Source organism: Muntiacus reevesi, chromosome 4, assembly GCF_963930625.1.
Source record: "Muntiacus reevesi chromosome 4, mMunRee1.1, whole genome shotgun sequence".
Lineage (NCBI taxonomy): Eukaryota > Metazoa > Chordata > Mammalia > Artiodactyla > Cervidae > Muntiacus > Muntiacus reevesi.
Window position 1 is genome coordinate 143,503,290 of NC_089252.1, and position 19,186 is coordinate 143,522,475.

Consider the following 19,186-nt stretch of genomic DNA (forward strand, 5'->3'; position numbering starts at 1 on the left):
TCTTTTCCAGTCTATTTCCACAGCCAAAGCTAGTTCGAATTTCTCCATGATGGCAGGCAGAAAATAGAGTTTCAGAACTCTGAAGACAGGGGCAGCTATTTTAACACCATAATGTAAGTACTGCCAATCATAGAAGATCCCAGACAGGGGGTCACTGTGTTTGAAGGACTGAAAGGCTTACCCAAGCGAAGGAGCTGTGAATACCTGAAAGGTTCAGGCAAAGCCCACCTGTGGTGTTTCGGGTTTGGGACATGGTATTATTCCACTTTGTTGACACAGGAACATATATGCTGGGGTAGGGGCCTTCCAGGTGGAATGCTTGACACAGTCTTGCTCTAAAGCCGCCAGACTCTCAAAAGCACATGAAGAAGTTATTTACTTTAGCAGGGATTATTGAATAGAAAGTGTTTCAGAAAAAGCAGAAGTCCTGGGAGATTCTGGTAATTATTTTTTTGATCCGCTAATAACTAAAATTAATAAAATGCTGCAGAACAGAGCTAGTCTCTTCAAGATATATTCTCCTGGCATCACCAGCAGAAGACTCTTCCAGACGATTTGGCTCATGATATCAGAAGGTTTCCACTGCCTGGACGGAGGAGCTAGTGCTGCGTGTTGTTCGGGGAAGCTGATTTGCACAAGGAAGTCACCACTAAACCACTGCATAAGTCAAGTCCTCGGCCTTCTTTTTCTGCTCTATACTCTAGAAACATTTCTTTAAATGCCAGAAAGTCTGTGAATGTGAGCATGTTGAATATGTCATGAACCACTTCATCATTATGGTGCTTTAACGTCGTGGTGAAAATTGCCATGTTGAATCCGGGTATCTGCTCCAGGAGCTGATTTTCAATATACTCTTCTACGAAAGAAAGGTTTTCGTTAAAAATTGCCATGTAGGTGAGTTTATTCTTTTCCATGTCTTTAAACTCCTGTTAGTATTTGTCCATGAAATTTCTCTGCAGGACTTGGAATTCAGCATCCGTGATAATGTCCTCCACAGAGCCAACAACAGCATCAAATTCAGCTTCAGCGGCGGAGGAGGTGGACACTGTGAAACTCTCTTCCTCCAAGACTTCCGTCACTTCCGCTATATCCATTCCATGGCCTTTCACCAGTCTGGGGCCCAGCCGAGTCTGGGTCTGCACAGCGCACCCAGGAGCTCTATGCCCCACCCACCACTCTGGACCTGGCTCCCATTACTGACCTCTGGGAGCCACGCCCTGCTTCCTGTCGCCATGGTTGGCATCATTATTCTTAATGACTGAGCAATATTCCTCTGTATGCTTGTAGCATAGCATTTTGATGCATATGTTATTTCTATTATTTTCCAGTATAATAAACATTGCTACAAGGAACACATATCTCTGAGCACTTATCCTTTTCATTCTTTAAGATACCTTCCTAGATGTGGAATTGCTAGGCCACTTTAAAATTTTGATTTATATTGTCAAGCTTCTGTCTAAAATATTGTACCAATTGATACTTTTATAAGTAATGTATAATTTCTTGTTTTTACAGTCTCATGAACACTTCATGATATTCTTTTTGAATTTTTCACTGTTTCTTCAGGTTTTACTTTCATTTCTTCAATTAGTAACGAGGTTGAACATTATAAATCTGGTTATTAGTTCTTTAACTTTAACTTTCTGTGAATTTTTTCTTCTTTAATCCATTTTCTCTTTGGATAGATATTTTGTTTTTCTCATTGATCTGCTTGTCTGAGGCAAGGACTCCAATGGCACTTGAGCCACCAGGAGTCCAGAATCCCAGAAACACTCATCATTGAGTTATAATTAGTTATCTGTGGGGATGCTAAGAATAGCTGGGGTAAGGTCAGGAAGATAGAATCTGGTTCTGGGAGAGGGAGGTCAGAGGAGGCTAACAGGATTGCAGGAATGCCCGCAGTGGTAGATGAGATGAACAGAGTGGGGTGAGGCTAAGAGAAAGATACACGTGCACCAGATCTGAAAGAGACACGTGCACCCCAATGTTCATTGCAGTACTGTTTATAATAGCCAGGACATGGAAGCAACCTAGATGCCCATCAGCAGACGAATGGATAAGGAAGCTGTGGTACATATACACCATGGAATATTACTCAGCCTTTAAAAAGAATTCATTTGAATCAGTTCTAATGAGATGGATGAAACTGGAGCCCATTATACAGAGTGAGGTAAGCCAGAAAGATAAAGAACATTACAGCATACTAACACATATATATGGAATTTAGAAAGATGGTAACGATAACCCTATATGCAAAACAGAAAAAGAGACACGGAAGTACAGAACAGACTTTTGGACTCTGTGGGAGAAGGTGAGGGTGGGATGTTTTGAAAGAACAGCATGTATATTATCTATGGTGAAGCAGATCACCAGCCCAGGTGGGATGCATGAGACAAGTGCTCGGGCCTGGTGCACTGGGAGGACCCAGAAGAATCGGGTGGAGAGGGAGGTGGGAGGGGGGATCGGGATGGGGAATACGTGTAACTCTATGGCTGATTCATGTCAATGTATGACAAAACCCACTGAAATGTTGTGAAGTAATTAGCCTTCAACTAATAAAAAAAAAAATTAAAAAAAAAAAAAAACAAAACAAAACAAAAAAAAAAAAAAAAAAGAAAGATAAGCAGGAATCAGCTTTGAAGGGATTAGGGGTCCATAATAGATAGCTCACTACCCCAATCCTGCTTCATTCCCTCCCTCACGGCATTAATCCCAAGGGCAGTCTGCATATGTTTTCTGCCCACAAATGCATCTCAGAGTTTGCTTCCCAGGAATCTGACATGGGATGGGGCATTGGGTTTGCCTGGGATATGAATGAGGAGGATGCTTCTCTTCTAGTAAGAACTGGTCCTCCAGGAAGGGTAGAGAAGACTCTGAGATCCTTGAAGGGGTGAAGGACCAGGGACATATACCAAAGAATTCATTAGAAAGTTCTATAGGGATTCAGAGGGGAGTGGATTTCCTTGGCTTGCTGCTACACAATTGACAGCAGAGATTGATGTGCTAATTGAATCAGTCTCTTTATCCTTCCTCCTACCTTTCTTGTACATTCTGGACATTCTTTCTTCCCTGGCTGAGTTTTTGAGGATACCACCTGAAGCCCAAGGTCACTGAAATAATGTCTGGCTAGCTGACAGAGATAAATACCTAGCTGTTTTCTCTGTTTCCAGGCTTCTAGGGTTCACCTCCTCCAATTCACCATCACTAGCAGGAGAGGAGAGCAATTAGCAAATGTGTGCACTAGAGCTCCATAACCACTCCCACCATTAACACTAGTCATTTAGTTATTTCAAGTCAAGCATTCTGCCTTATTAAAGATGTGGTTTCTCATAGACAAGGCCAACACAGTTCATATTTAAATGCCCTTTAATTTATTTCATTCACTTTTTGCTTGAGAAACTGATAATTAAGATGCAGAGTCTTAGCCAGCCAATGGTAATCCTTTGTGATGAAAGTACAAAGAAAATCTAGGGCTTGAGGTATTTCTAATAGTTTGTTTCAGCTTTCCATAATTATTGCCCATCTCCAGGGATAAACACCTTTCCCTGGACACATGTGCATATACCTTGGCTCAGCTGCCCTCTGGGCATGACCTTTTTCCTTCCTTGTAGATATGAAGACAAATTTACAAGTGCTGAGGCTAAGAATGACTTCATGGTTCTGAAGAAAGTGAGCAGGGTGGTGGGGTTATATAAGGAGGAGATGGGACAAGAGAAGAAAAAATGGTGGCCCTTTCTCAAGGATGTGAGACTGGATGACACTTTCTCAGGAGGATTTCCAACTGTTGTCCTGTAGCTGATGACCAGAACCCAGGACTATGGAGACCATCACCAGCAGTGACCAGCACTCATGCATCAAATATTGAGACTGGGACCTGATATATGATGCAGAAATTCTCCTTACCCTTAGCCACACCTCTCTGCAATAGCTTTTTTTCTCCCAGGATTGATGACACTATAATCTCAGCTGCCTGGAAGCTAAAGCCCAGATAGTCATTGTCAAGTTAGGAGTTTGTCCCTGAGCCATCCCCCTCCCCAATTAGTTCCTTTAGTTCCCTTGCACGTGAACTCTGCCCTGCCTCCCCTCACCTCTCTGATTTCTTATCTCCATTAAAATGCAATACATAATGATGCATTTAGCTCTATGAGCTTGATAGAATAAAAGGGACCCACAATGTTTGCTGAATTAGAGGGCAGCACACAGGAAATGTGACCTGCAGGAAGTTATATTAGCAGTTGTGTGTGGAGTAAGTGACAGATGAAGAGAGAATCGGGTGCTGAGGGAGTCTTTGGGGTTAAGTCAACTGTGTCAGACTTTGTAATATGTCCAACTGCCATGATGTGCTTCACTGTTTCTGGATCCATCTCATGACAGGCCACACCGTTGGACTGGCACATTTTACATACTGGCTTCAGTGTTCAGTCCTTGCCAAGAATTCCAAATGGCTCAGTAATAGCCAACTGGCTAACTTCAGTGCCCAGCCTGGCTCACCTCTGGGGCAGCCTTTCCTTACTTCCCTTTTGGGTCTTTGGGCCAGGGTTGTGGGAGAATGTGGTCAAAAGCAGCTGCTATATCCTCATTCCCTGTAATTCAATAGCAGCCATCTTTCTTCCTGGCAACTTTGTCTACAACACTTGGACCTCCTTTTCCCCTCATATCTGGAGTTTTCAGGTTTCTGGAAAAACAGTAAATGAAGTAAAATTTTATTTAGTAATTTCTACCTGCCCAGACATTGTTTTGAGAATTTCATGTGTAACTCATTGTCTTTTTTTTAAAACTTTTAAATTTTGTATCGGGATGTAGCCAATTAGCAAACAGTGCTGTGACAGTTTCAGGTGAACCGTGAAGGGACTCAGATATGCATATAAATAAGTATGTATATGTGTGTGTATGTGTACTCATGTATCCATTCAGGAGTTTGGAATGGACACACACACACACTGCTATATCTAGAATTGATAGCCAACAAGGACCTACTGTATAGCACGTGGAACTCTGCTCAATGTTATGTGGTAGCCTGGATGGGAGGGGAGTTTGGGGAGTAACTCATTTAGTCTTCATAATGATCCCACGAAGTAGGTGTGTTTATCCTCATTTTACACAGAAGAAAAGGGGGCCAGAGAGGTAAAGTTCACACTGTGGTAAAGGTCACAGTTAGCAAGTAATAGAGCCTGGATTTGAACAAATGTTATTGGACCCCAGAATCCCAACTTGTAACTTCCATGCTTTACTAATAACACATACATAGTTTTGTTTCTTCACAATAAGTTTGGGCGGTGGGGTGTCTCTGATTTTTGATGGCAGCATGCGTGCATGCATGTTGAGTTGTGTCCAACTCTTTGCGATCCCATGGACTATATCTGCCAGGCAAACCCGCAACTCTACGCGTCTCCTGCATTGGCAGGCAGATTCTTTACCACTGCGCCACTTGGGAAACATTTTGATGGCAGTTGTTGTTTAGTCTCTAAGTCATGACCAACTCTTTTGTGACCCCATGGACTGTAGCCTGCCAGGCTCTGCAGACACCTACTTTTTTTTTTTTCCAATTATTTTTATTAGTTGGAGGCTAATTACTTCACAACATTGCAGTGGGTTTTGTCATACATTGACATGAATCAGCCATGGAGTTACATGTATTCTCCATCCCGATCCCCCCTCCCACCTCCCTTTCCACCCGATTCCTCTGGGTCTTCCTGGTGCACCAGGCCCGAGCACTTGTCTCATGCATCCCACCTGGGCTGGTGATCTGTTTCACTATAGATAATATACATGCTGTTCTCTCGAAACATCCCACCCTCACCTTCTCCCATAGAGTCCAAAAGTCTGTTCTGTACATTTGTGTCTCTTTTTCTGTTTTGCATATAGGGTTATCATTACCATCTTTCTAAATTCCATATATATGTGTTAGTATGCTGTAATGATCTTAATCTTTCTGGCTTACTTCACTCTGTATAATGGGCTCCAGTTTCATCCATCTCATTAGAACTGATTCAGATGAATTCTTTTTAACGGCTGAGTAATATTCCATGGTGTATGTGTACCACAGCTTCCTTATCCATTCGTCTGCTGATGGGCATCTAGGTTGCTTCCATGTCCTGGCAATTATAAACAGTGCTGCGATGAACATTGGGGTGCACATGTCTCTTTCAGCTCTGGTTTCCTCGGTGTGTATGCCCAGGAGTGGTATTGCTGGGTCATATGGCAGTTTTATTTCCAGTTTTTTAAGAAATCTCCACACTGTTTTCCATAGTGTTTGCATTCCCACCAACAGTGTAAGAGGGTTCCCTTTTCTCCACACCCTCTCCAGCATTTATTGCTTGTAGACTTTTGGATAGCAGCCATCCTGACTAGCGTGTAATGGTACCTCGTTGTAGTTTTGATTTGCATTTCTCTGATAATGAGTGATGTTGAGCATCTTTTCATATGTTTGTTAGCCATCTGTATGTCTTCTTTGGAGAAATGTCTGTTTAGTTCTTTGGCCCATTTTTTGACTGGGTCATTTACTTTTCTGGAATTGAGCTGCAGGAGTTGCTTGTATATTTTTGAGATTAATCCTTTGTGCAGACACCTACTTTTATTCAGAGTCCTACTCTGTCCTTGGTGCTGAAATCTGGTCCAGATCCTTAGGGGACTCTTGTTTTGGGAGGCTGATGCTCACCCTTGCTCCCTCTAAACTTGACTTCTTCCATCCCCTCCTTTAGCTCAGATCTGCTCACAGATTTTCTGCTTAAAATCAAATAAAATCTGTTCTAAAGCTCAACTTTAAAATAGTCCCAGACTTTGTCCATTTTGTTATGTTTACTTTAAAACTAAGGAAAAAACAAACCCCCAAATACCCAGAAGATTCTCTCTCACAGTTCTTATGGATAATAAAACTTAGATAATTTAGCACGCTTTATTTTTTGTTTCATCTGCTAGGGAATATTTATCACTGGGTGGTTAGAATCCTTTTTGAAAACTTAGATTATAATTTTTAATTTAATTCCTTTATTATTGGAATGAGAGGGGTTTAAAAATAAAAAGATAATCTTTTCTTGTTTGAGGCTAGGATCATACAGAGCAACACCAGAAACAGGCTCTCACAGAAGAAGAGAGCAATTAAAAATATTAGCTATTAGTTTTTATGTCGAATGCATATCAAAAAGCAGAGACACCAAGTTGCTGACAAAGGTCCATATAGTCAAAGCTATAGTTTTCCCAGTAGTCATTTATGGATATGAGAGTCGAACCAGAAAGAAGGCTGAGTACTGAAGAATTGATGCTTTTGAACTGTGGTGCTGGAGAAGACTCTTGAGAGTCCCTTGGACTGCAATGAGAGCCAACCAGTCAATCCTAAAGGAAATCAGTCCTGAATATTCATTAGAAGGACTGGTGCTGAAGCTGAAGCTCCAACACTTTGGCTACCTGATGTGAAGGGATAACTCATTAGAAAAGATTCTGATGCTGGGAAAGGTAGAAGGCAGGAGGAGAAGGGGATGACAGAGGATGAGATGGTTGGATGGCATCATTGACTCCATGGACATGCGCAGGCTCTGGGAGATGATGGTGGACAGGGAAGCCTGGCATGCTGCAGTCCATGGGGTTGTGAAGAGTTGGACACGACTGAGCGACTGAACAACAGCAACAATGTGGTAATAAAAATAAAATCTGTCTCTCAGGGATGTTTCAAGGAATACATGAAAAGCTCTTTATAGAATGAAAGATATTCATACAGCTATTGTACCACAGATATGAAAATTTTGATTAGCAACTAGATTACAAACTCTTTAAAGAGAGGGACTATGTCATATACTGTTCATATGTTGCTTAATACTGGATAGAAAATATGCACTTCATAGCACTTTTTGATTGATGAACTGACTAAATAATTGAATGCATGCTAGAGTTGACACAGCTCCCAGAACAAGGTAAGTACTCAATAAATCTATGATATTACCATCATTATTTTTAGAGTTACTGCTGTTTATTGATTTCTGAAGACTCAGACTCTTAAGGCTAGAAATGACTTCAGAGGTCATTAAGAGGAGCCCCATTTAGATACTGAAGTCTTCTCCAAAACCAGTTCTCTAACTGGCGATCCACCCTTCTGGGTGGGGTCCTACTCTCTCTCACAGAAGATGCTAAGCTTTGCCCTACCTTCTACCCATTGGTAGAAAGCATTGTCCTACCTAAATTCTACCCATTGGCCCAAGGTTTCCCCTCTGTGACCATAGGGAGCAGTATCCCTGTGCATGAGAATCTCCACATGTTTGAGGATGGTTGTCTCTTTATCAGATTCCTTCTCCAAACTGAACACTTCCGTTTCCTCCCATGCTTTGGCATGCTCCCTCCCAGGCTGCATGTCACACTCTGGATATCAGGACTATAGCCCAACCTGCTAGATGAGGATTAACTAGCTCATGAAAAGCATGAACATGGGGACTACTTTTTGTGCATCCTCCAACCTTGCAGGTGAGTCTGGCAGTCTTTTCCTGCTGCTGAGTCATCCTGAGCTGGCGCCACTTTATAAAAGCTATTGTGAATCTCCCCAGGCTGAACCGTACAGCTTGTTTTGTTTTAATACATCAAAGGTTTTGATTTACATTAATCTCTGTTAAATCTTTCTTGTTAGATTTGGCTCAGGCCCCAAACTGTCAAATTATTTTTGGATTTTGATCTTACCACCCAGCCGCTTATTTTAGCGGCTAGGTTTGGACAAATCACAAATTTGAGTTATATGCAATAATGTCCTCATTTGGGTGCACTTGGAAGGGAAACTGCTATTTACAGCAAAAATTGCTCATGTACCATAGAGAAGATAAGTGTTATATTTAGTCTTATGTGAAGTAGTTATTTAAAAATCTTTTTCTTGTGGAAAATTTCAGGCAAATTTCAAAATTCCTCTTATGAAAATGAGAGTAGTATAATCAGTGCTTCTGGACCCTTCACCCAGGTCAACAGTCAACTCATTATCTTGTTTTGTCTTTGTTCTACCCACTTCTCTTACCCCTCTTGATTATGGTGAAGCAAATCTTGATGTCATATCATTTTATTCATAAATTTTTTGTAAGTTTCTCTCAAAGATAAAGACCCTTTAAATAATGTAACCATAGTAACATTATGAGATGGTTGGATGGCATCACTGACTCAATGGACATGAGTTTGAGTAAGCTGTGGGAGTTGGTGATGGACAGGGAAGCCTGGCGTGCTGCAGTCCATGGGGTTGCAAAGAGTTGGACATGACTGAGTGACTGAACTGAATGAATAACATTATGTTTTGTGGGATGAACATTAACTCTTTAGTAATATGATCAACTATTCAGTCTCAGTTCACATTTCCCATAATGCTTCCTCAATGTTTTCATTCAAAGTGCTTGTTTGAATCAGCCCTAACTAAATTTTATTCATTGTCATTGGCTCACAGGTACAGATTTCTATCCCTCCTTTTCATTCCTTGTAATTTATTTATCTAAAAATATTTATTTATTTATATATTTGGCTGTGTTGAGTCTTAGTTGCAGCATGTAGGGTTCATTGCAGCGTGCAGGCTCTTTGTTGGAGCACACGGGTTTCTTTCTAATTGTGATGAGTGGGCTTAAGAGTGCATGGACCCAGTAGTTATAAACTTTCTCTATGGAGGACCATACTTTGAACACAATTTCTAGAGGCAAAGTCCTCCTACAAACCTCTTCCTTAAAAGCTGGGATCTGAGTGACAAGAACCAATGACCCAGGTCACTGAAGATGAGAGGAGCATGGAAAGTCATTAAGCAGATGCCTTAAGTTTAGGGTTGGACCCCCTTAGGGAGTAGCCCATCCATAGGACAGCCTAAGTGCTTTTCTGCTTTGGATCTGGTGAAGGCAAAATAAGACTAATGTCAGAGTGAAAGTGTTTGTTTCTCAGTTGTGTCCAACTCTTTGTGACCCCATAATAGTAGCTCTCCAGGCTCCTCTGTTCTTGGAATTCTCCAGGCAAGAATACTGGAATGGGTAGCCATTCCCTTGTCCAGGGGATCTTCCTGACCCAGGGATTGAATCTGGGTCTCCTTCACTGCAGGCAGATTCTTTAATGTCTGAGTCACGGGGGAAGCATTAATGTCAGAAAAATCAAAGCATCTTGTTACTTCAGGATTTCAGCTAAGATACATTCAAGATCTGAGGAACTGACCCATTTTGGCTAGAAAAATCACGCACAAGAAATTATCCAATTAATGAACCAATTTACTGAAACTTATAAAAATGCCCACGCTTCTCCCTGTGTTAGAAGGCCCTTTCCTCCAAGACTTTCTGAAAACAACAAGCCAACCATCCAGCAGGCCGTCCCAGGCCACCAAGGGCTCCCATTGTCTCTCTGCCATTACAGTGTCTGACCAGAGCTGACGTCTCTACCATCGCAGTCAGTCTTTACAGCCTGTGTCATGAGAAGGGTGCCTCTGGCAGCAGAAGCCAGTATAGCCTTGGTGGGAGAGGGTGCTAGAAGTTCTTAGTCAGTGTGGCTGGATGTGCTGTCCAGGCTGGGGGCTTGGCACAGAGGTGTTTGGGTGCTGTTGGAGGAAGCTGGAGTTGGGGACATGAGAGGTGGCTTTGGAGGACCTTCTTTCAGAGTTGGAGGGAGACCCGGGGATATGCAAGATGAGAATCTGCCCAGCACATCCCATTCACCTTGCCCTCTACCATCAGGATCTCCCTCTGCCCACCAAACTGACGGTGCACCCACTAAAGTCCCCAGGGACAAGCTCACAGTCTACATGGTGGCCTATTTTTAGTAATTTCCCTAAACCCTCTGAAGCTCTGGCTCTGTTCACCCTTTCTACCCTTATTTTCTTGTGACTTCTTTTGTCCTGCCTTCTCAATCTCTTCTGTGACTTTCTCTCCCTCAGTCTACTCATTAAACGCTGGAGTTCTGCAACATTTTAAAAAAACTTCTTACTGGATTGTAATATACATACAGAAAAGAGGACAGAACTCAAGTGTTCAGCCTAATGAGTTTTCACAAATTGAACCCACTCATATAACCAGCACAGAACATCCATTCCCATGACCCTAGAAGCCCGCATGCCCAGCTCCCTTCCAACCACTTCCCATCCCACCCCACCCCAAGAAAAACTGATTTCTAACAGCAAAGGTTAGTTTTTAAAAAGAATGTATTATTTATTTTTGGCTGTGCTGGATCTTTGTTGCTGTGTGGGCTTTCTCTAGTTGCGGTGAGCAGGGACTACTCTCTAGTTCTGGTGCACAGGCTTCTCACTGCAGTGGCTTCTCTTGTTGCAGAGCACACGTTCTAGGGTCATGGGCTTCAGCAGTTGTGGCTCATGGGCTTAGTTGCCCTGTGTAATGTGGAATCTTCCCAGACCAGGGATTGAACTCATCTCAGTTGCATTGGCAGGCAGATTCTTAACCACTGGACCACCAGGGAATTCCCATAGGTTAAGTTTTAATGTGTTTGTACTTTATAAAAGCAGAAGCATATGGTTTGTGGCTGGACTCCTCTACTTAACACAATATATGAAGAATCATCTCAAACCAGTTGTGCAGTTTAAAGGTGTTCATTCTCATTAGTATGCTATCCCCAGTTTATTTGTGTTCTCTGTTGTGATGGGGCATTGGATTCATATTTTCAGCTGTTTTGAACAATGCGTCAATGAATATTCCATTCCAAGTCTTTTGGTGAATACATGTGTGCTCTCGATGGCTTTGTGAATATCTACTGGTGAGATTGCCAAGTTCATAGGATACTGATGTGCTAAATTATGATAGATACTCCAAATAATTTCCCTAGGTAGCCATTCTAGTAGTTTAGGAGAGTTCCAGTTGCTCCATATTTTTGCTAACATTTGGTAGTTTCTTTTGTATTTTGGGCTTCCCTTGTGGCTCAGCTGGTAAAGAACCTGCCTGCAATGTGGGAAACCTGGGTTCTATCCCTGGGTTGGGAAGATCCCCTGGAGAAAGGAAAGGCTACCCATTCCGGTATTCTGGCCTGGAGAACCATGGACTGTATAGTCCCCAGGGTGGCCAAGAGTCAGACACGGCTGAGCGACTTTCACTTTTCTTTTGTATTTTAGCTGTTTGGAAGGAGGCATTATTGTATGTCTTGGTGGTTTTAATTTGTATGTCCCATAGTGGTTAATGATACTGGGCTCCTTTTAAATATTTATTGCCATTTGGATACCATCTTCCATACCTGTCTTCTGCCCATTTTTCTACTGAGTGGGCTGTCTGTCTCTCTTGTTGATTTATAGGGGTTCTTTATATGTTCTGGATATTAGCCCTTTGTTCATGTATGAATACTGTTTCCTACTCTGTAGGTTACCTTTTCACTCTTTAGTGGAGATTTTTGATAAAATAGTTACTTTATTTCATAAGTTCATCATGTTTTTCTTTAGTGTGGTGCTTTTCAAGTTCTATACTCTGCTCTTTACTCTAAGGTCATGAAGATATTCTCTGGTGTTTCCTAAAAGGTTTACTGTTGTAAATCTCATTTACATTCAGATCTGCAGTTGACTCTTGGGTATGTTTTTTCCTGTACATGGTCATCAAATTGAGGATTCTACAACACTTTAAAAGAGAGATGTCCATCTGCTTAACCTTGATGGTGAACAAATAGGTGTTTGCTATGTTGTTTTCTGTATAATTGAAATATTTTATAATTAAAAATAAAATGAAAAGTATTTAAGTACTAATGTTTTCTTGGGTGCCTTCTTCGATCTACTGTTCTTTTCATGTTACATATTCTTCCTGGGTGAGTTATTTATCCATTTGGTTAAATTTCATCAAGTACCAATGTACCATGAGGTTGCCCTGCTATGGAGAAGCATAACATGGCTGTTGCCTTAAGGAACTATGGCCTGGTATATATAGGGACAAATCAATACAGAGAAGTTCCCTGGAATACCTATTCCAAAGAATAGCCCAGAGCTCATGTTATCTTTAATATGAGTATTCTGTCCTTCCTATTTCCTCTTCTGTTTCCCTTTTAAAATCAACTTCTTTGACGTATAATTTGCATACAGTAACAATGCACCCATTTCAATCATTTTTGATAAATGTATATACCAGGGTAACTACTGCCACAATAAAAATCTAGGTCATCTACCAATAATGCTCTCCAGCCCCTTTGCAGTCATTCACCCACCAGCCCTCAGGCCCAGGCTGGGCTTGCTTTCTGTCACAATAGGTTAGTTTTGTCTCTTTTAAAATTTCATACAAACAGAATTACATAGCACATATTCTTTTCGTGTCTGACTTCTTCATTGCATCAGGATGTTTTTGAGATCCATCAGATGTATGTATTGTGCATATTTTGCCCTGGGCTCTGGTTTGCATTTTCTTGTTCTCAGCGATGTGTTTTGAAGCTCCCTGCCCCCTTTTAATGGCTCTCAGTGCCTTACAGTCATCAGCATTTGCAGCTGTATCTAAAGGCTGAGTGTCTGGTTCAGGTTCTTGGACTAGATGACACTCTGTGTCTGGTTTGAGGATAGAACAGGTGATCCTCTTATTGTTACCCAGCCCTTTGTAAAAACATGGAATTTTCCTCCTCTGATAAAGTTCCTTTTGTTATAAAAATTAGTCCATCAAAATCAAAGCAACCTGGAGCTTTAAAAAAATACAAGTTTCTGGGCCACATTTCCTAAGATTCTGACTCCAAAAGTCAGGACTAGAGTTTGAGGATTTGGATTTTAAAAAGCTATCCATTTCTTTCAGGTTGCTCAGTTGCAGGGCAACAGTGGAGACACAGACATAGAGAGAAGACTTATGGACACGGTGGTGGGGGGAGGAAGGAGAGGGTGGGAGGTTTGGAGAGAGTAAGATGGAAACATACATTACTATACATAAAATAGATAGCCAGTAAGAATAGATAGCCAATAGGAATTTGCTATATGACTCAGGGAACTCAAACCAGGGCTCTGTAACAACCTAGTAGGGTGGGGTGGGGAGGGAGGCTCAAGAAGGAGGGTACATAGGTATACTTACGGCTGATTCATGTTAATGTTTGGCAGAAACCAACATAATACTGTAAAGCAATTATCCTTCAATTAAAAAAAAAGCTATCTAGTTGTCTGATGTGAGCTCAGCACTGTCCACAGGGCCACTGTCCACAGATTGAAGTCCCAATTCTGTAGCACAGAACAGAGAGATCATTACCATAAGTTTCAACCTAGGCATCCAGCTCTTTGTTATCACCTGTCCCCCTCCTCCACGTCTCTTGTTCTACAAGCATGTGGGATCTCTCACCAACTCTCTCCCCTCACCAACATTTGAAATGTTTTCCTCTCTACGTGGGGTATATTTCTCCTATTGTCCACCCACTGGGCCCACTCCTACTCATCCCTCAACACCTCACTCAAAATGATCTTCTCTCTGATGCCTTCCATAGCCTTTATTCATCTACTCATAGCACTTTTTTGATCTGTTGTCAAAAATACTGACCCCTAAAGTACTATAAGGAATTGTTTACATGACTGATCCCTTCCTTCAATGCAACTGGAAGCTTTTCCAGATCTTGGATCCTGTCTTGTGTATCATGGTGTTCTTATTGGGTAGTCTGGGACCAGCCATATGTAGGCATTTAACAATGATTGCTGAGAGAATGAATGGATGTTTGGAGAGATGACTGAATAGTGGTCCATGTTGGATCCCTTGGAGAGAATGAAGTCTTAAGGAAACAGAGTCTGGACACTTCCTTGGTCCTCTGAACACTGTGCCTGACTTTCACTTCCTGTTCTAATCTTCATGCCTTTTAGCAGAAAGCAGAATCAGTGGGTAGGTTGGGACAGAATCTACCTCCTGACTGCATCAGTCTTCAAAATCAGTTCATGCTTAATGCTTTTGTCATTTCCATTTGGGGTCACAAGTTCTATGAAAGTGTTTTGTCTGTGAGTCACAGGAAGGTGTGTATCTCTAGGTGGTGTTTTTGCCCATTTGTCTGTCAAGTCAGATAAGTGAAAGGGTTTTAAAAAGTTGAAGACACTCCACAAATGTCAGATACTGTTAAGCTTTGGCACATATGCCTGTGAGGCTGTGGCTTGGCTTTTACAGGGAACCAAGAACTTCCTGAGTTGTACAAAGCTGGCTGGGTGCTGGGGGACAGAGGACTGTCCCAGGTATGAGGCTTGCCCTCCAAGGGCTTTCACGCTGGTTGAAGGGAGGGAAGATGCTCTCATTTGACTTATGGATGTGATAGGCGCAACAGGCGTCCCAGGTGCTATAGGACTGAAGAAGCCAAGGGGCCAGGCTGGTCATATGAGGCATTGTGATGGGGCCGGGCTGCTCCTAAATGATGCATCAGTTTGGGGTGTAAAGGGAAGGGGGAGGTGGCTTTGAGTCTGAGGACTCTTCATGATCCCTAGGACAGAGGGAGAGTGGGTGAGAAGAGCTCAGGGTAGTGCCCGGCACAGAGAGGTGCTCATGAAGTGGTGGCTGGGCATGGGTGAGGGGGGCGGGCTCACACTAGGTCCTCATTCAGGGGTTGAGAGAGGCAACGGTCACCAGCTGGGAACTGCTTAGTGTCTCAGTGGTCCATAACTCCAGACTGGGGTCCACCAGTTTGCAAAATCTGGCCCATGGGCCTGACCAGGAAGGAGGGGGATAATTCAGCACAAACTGTCACCTCTGCAGGGGAAATAATGCAAAGCGCCCTCCTGGGGACCATCCCTGGACAAGCGTGTGGTGGTCTTTGTGACCCTTCTCCCCATTCCATGCTCTGGTTTTACCTGCCATTTCCAAAATGTGATCAAATTCCATCAACTGTTCAGAGTCAGGGCTTGCTCCATGCACTGAGCTCCAGGCAGGAACAGATGCAGAATCCCCTGTGGGGCCACAGGCATGGCCTACAGATTGGGACAGAACTGAGTCGGAGGCCTGGCTTTGCACTTGTGGTCTTGAACAAGTTACTTAATTTCCAGGCCCCAGTTTTCCTCAGCTGTAAAATGGAGCTACAAATCTTCCCTATAGGATTGCAAAGAGGGTCAAGTGGGGAGAAGTCTGTAGAGTGTTAATTATGGAGGTCAGCACCCATGACTTGCTTTTCTGCTATTAGAACCCCCCGAGTCAACACAGGACTCCTGCTGTTCAGTTTATAAAGCCCTTTACTGCTCTTAACTCACCTCCCATCCTCTCTGCTCAATCGGGAGAGCAGAGGTGTATCAGCTCTATTTCATGACTGGCTAACTGGAGGCCCAGAGGGGTCTGGAGCCTGGGGATCAGGCCTCCTGCTTCTGGCCGGGGGGACCTCTCGTGGCATCGCTCTGACAGGTTCCTGGGTGGGAGAGTCTGGGCACTGTGAGGAAACTATCCTGTCCCTCAGGGCCCTCTCCTTTAGGACTGAGCTAAGTTTAAGACTGCAGCTGCTGGGCCCTAGACTTTTTTTTCCTGAGCTCCAGGTGTCACAGGGCTGACCCCTCCCTGGGGAGACTCAGCTCAGAGCTCAGTGTCAAGGAATGGTTCCTTGTGGAGCAGCGTGCCCTCCAACTGCAGACCTTAGGGCCGGCTCTGCCCAGAACACCATCCACCCCGCCCTTCCTGCCAGGCCTCCTGGCCCAGGGTCCCCCGTCTAGGTTCAGCCCCATCTCTTCCCTCTGTGGCTCTTTCCCACCTGCTGTCCTTGGCCCAGCTGCTGTGCGCTGTGTTGCCAAGCCTGTCCTTAGCTCCGAGCTCCGAGCACCCACATCTGAGTGCACTGGTCCCCGGAGAAGCCGGGACTGCCTATGGGCAGCAGCAATTCCTCCTCCTCCTCCTTAGTTCTCCCAGTGAGGGCCCAGCTTCCCCAGAGCAGAGGCAGCCTTGGTCATGGCGCCGTCCTGGGAGGCACAGCCGTGACCACGGAGAGGAGGGGGTGCAGGGCCCCGTGTCTCTCCCGGGACCCCTGTGCCCTCACCTCCTAGAAAGCCCCACCTGGTGCTTTCAGTGGTGGCACCTCCCGGCCAGTACCACACCACTTCTCTCTCTAAGAGGTGTCAGAGGAGAGCGGCTGGGCTTTTATAGTCTGTGGGTGTGGGGGATTAGAGTGGGATTTGTCAGGAATAAGAGATTTGGGCTGGGCCCTCATTAGAGTCTCAGACTTCCACCTCATGCTCTTTGGACTTCGTTCTCGACGTTTAAAATGCAAACTGACTTCTCAGCATATTCAAACTGGGCCCTGGCATTGGCAGCTGCCAAGGGGTGGAAATCAGCTAATTGTTCTGAAGAATTTCCTTATGATAGCACTGAACACCACAGCAGGTGGGACAGGAAGACGGTGTGGGACATTTCCTCATTCATTCTCAGGGTCTCTTTGGATGAGGGCATCAGCCACGCTTGAATCCAAAACACTGTTTGGGTTTTGGAGTCAGGATCAACCTCACTGGTCGGCAATGAGAGTGGCTGTGTGTGCTGTGTTGTAAAGTCCCCATCTCCCAACCCCGTCACCAGGCCACCCTCCCCACTCTCCCCAGGTGGACCAGCCTTCATGGATGTCAGCGGGCTGAGATGGCGGTGGCCACGACACTGGGGCACTGCCCGCTGCTGCCCCTTCCTCCTGCCCCCGTCCTCCTCTGAGCCCTGGGCTTCAGTAGGTCTGCATGAACCCCTTGCTCAGGTGTGCCCCCCTCCTTGTTTGGAAGAGGAGGCTGAGCAGCAGAGAGAAGACTTGGGTGGTAGCTGAGTCAGGGTAGGACCAGGCTGCCTAACTCTCAGCCTGCACCTTTGTTTGGACCCAGTTGCTGTCTCTTGGTTTCTCAGATTAGTGAGATGCTTTGGGCAAGAATCAGGGCCATGAGGGAATGAAGCAGGCAATGAGGTTTAGAAGACAAAGTGGGGAATGTCCATTTGTGAAATCAAGGGCTTCGTGTGGAAGAGAGTGCTGGGCAGGGAACCGTGTTGAGAGTGTGTGTCTGTGTGTATGTGAGTGGTTTTGTGAGTATGCACACATGTATGTGTGGTCACTGTGAATGCACAGTACATGTTGTGTTTTGCTCCTGTGTGTGTGTGTGTGTTTGTGTGCATGCGTGTATGTAGAAAATCTGGTAGTCTGAGGACACTGAATTCTGTGATCCAAGGAGACCTGGATCATACAGAACCTCCACTTGCCCTGTCAAGGCCACTTGACTTGAGGGTCTTTTTGTGCTTGAAGGAAATAGGAGCAGAGTTCCTGGAACTAAGGTTTCATGGGTCACTGGTATAAACTGGCTCGATTCCACTGAGCTTGTAGGGGAGCAATTACTCCGCACTCTTGGTTGAAAGCACATATGCTGAGCAGCCAGAAGGTGAGGGGTGAACTAAGGGGCTGGGTGAGATAAATGAGGGGGGATTCCTGGAGGAACAGGTATCTGGGGACACAGGAGGCCAAATTAGAAGAGGAAAGAGAAGTCTCCTTTCTCTTTCTCTTTAAGTAAAGACATTTTCCGGAGCACCTGGAGGTCTGTTTTCAGCCTGGGAGTAGTTAAGACTGGTCTTTGCTGCTGAAGGGCAATGGGAGGTACATGTTGTAACAGTGATTAAACATTCATACCACACATGATGAGTGATATGACAGTTTGCTTTTCTCATAATCATCCTCTCAACAACCTTACAAATAGCAATCATTCTTCTTATTTTTAGATTGATGGTAAGAAAAGGGAAATTAGCAGATTAAGTGATTTTTCTGTAGAATTCATGGATTTTAGTCAACAATGTGCCCTGGAAAAAGAGTCAAAGATTAAGAGGCAAGAACCCAACAGGATAGTGGGAAATACTAATGATATGTCCCAAGAACTTGGAACACTGAGTCAAAAGATACCTGATTGTTTCTAATATGGAATAAAGAGCAATGCAAAGAATATTGGGGAAAAAATCTATGAGATCAAGATGTGATTTGAAGTAATTAGCTCTATCATATACATCATGATGATAAATAAAAATATATTTTAGAAAACTGATGATGGAAAGAGTCTTCCCTTGCTTATGGTCTGAGTCAAGTTAAATGGACCCTGCCTAGCTGCAGGTGGATGTTGTTTATAGCCATCCCGGGGAGCCACTCAAGCTTCCTAGGTGGTGTAGATGGTGTATCTTAGGGGAACTGAGAGGAGAAATGAGAAATCCTCGATTCGTTTCTCTAATGTGAGCTTGGAATAGGAAAGGTTGGTGGTCTCTCTGACCTGGACCAGGTAGTCTGCACACTCTTCCTTCCTGGATTAGTCTTCCTCCAGCTTTCTTTTCCCCACAGGCCCCCCTCCCTGTTTGTTGCCTTCCTCAAA

At 43.9% G+C, this 19,186-nt stretch overlaps 1 pseudogene; it reads right to left on the reverse strand.

Moving 5' to 3' along the window:
* Nucleotides 1-599: 599 nt before the first annotated feature.
* On the reverse strand, nt 600-1,094 carry LOC136167523 (ADP-ribosylation factor-like protein 2-binding protein pseudogene; annotated as a pseudogene).
* Nucleotides 1,095-19,186: the final 18,092 nt, after the last annotated feature.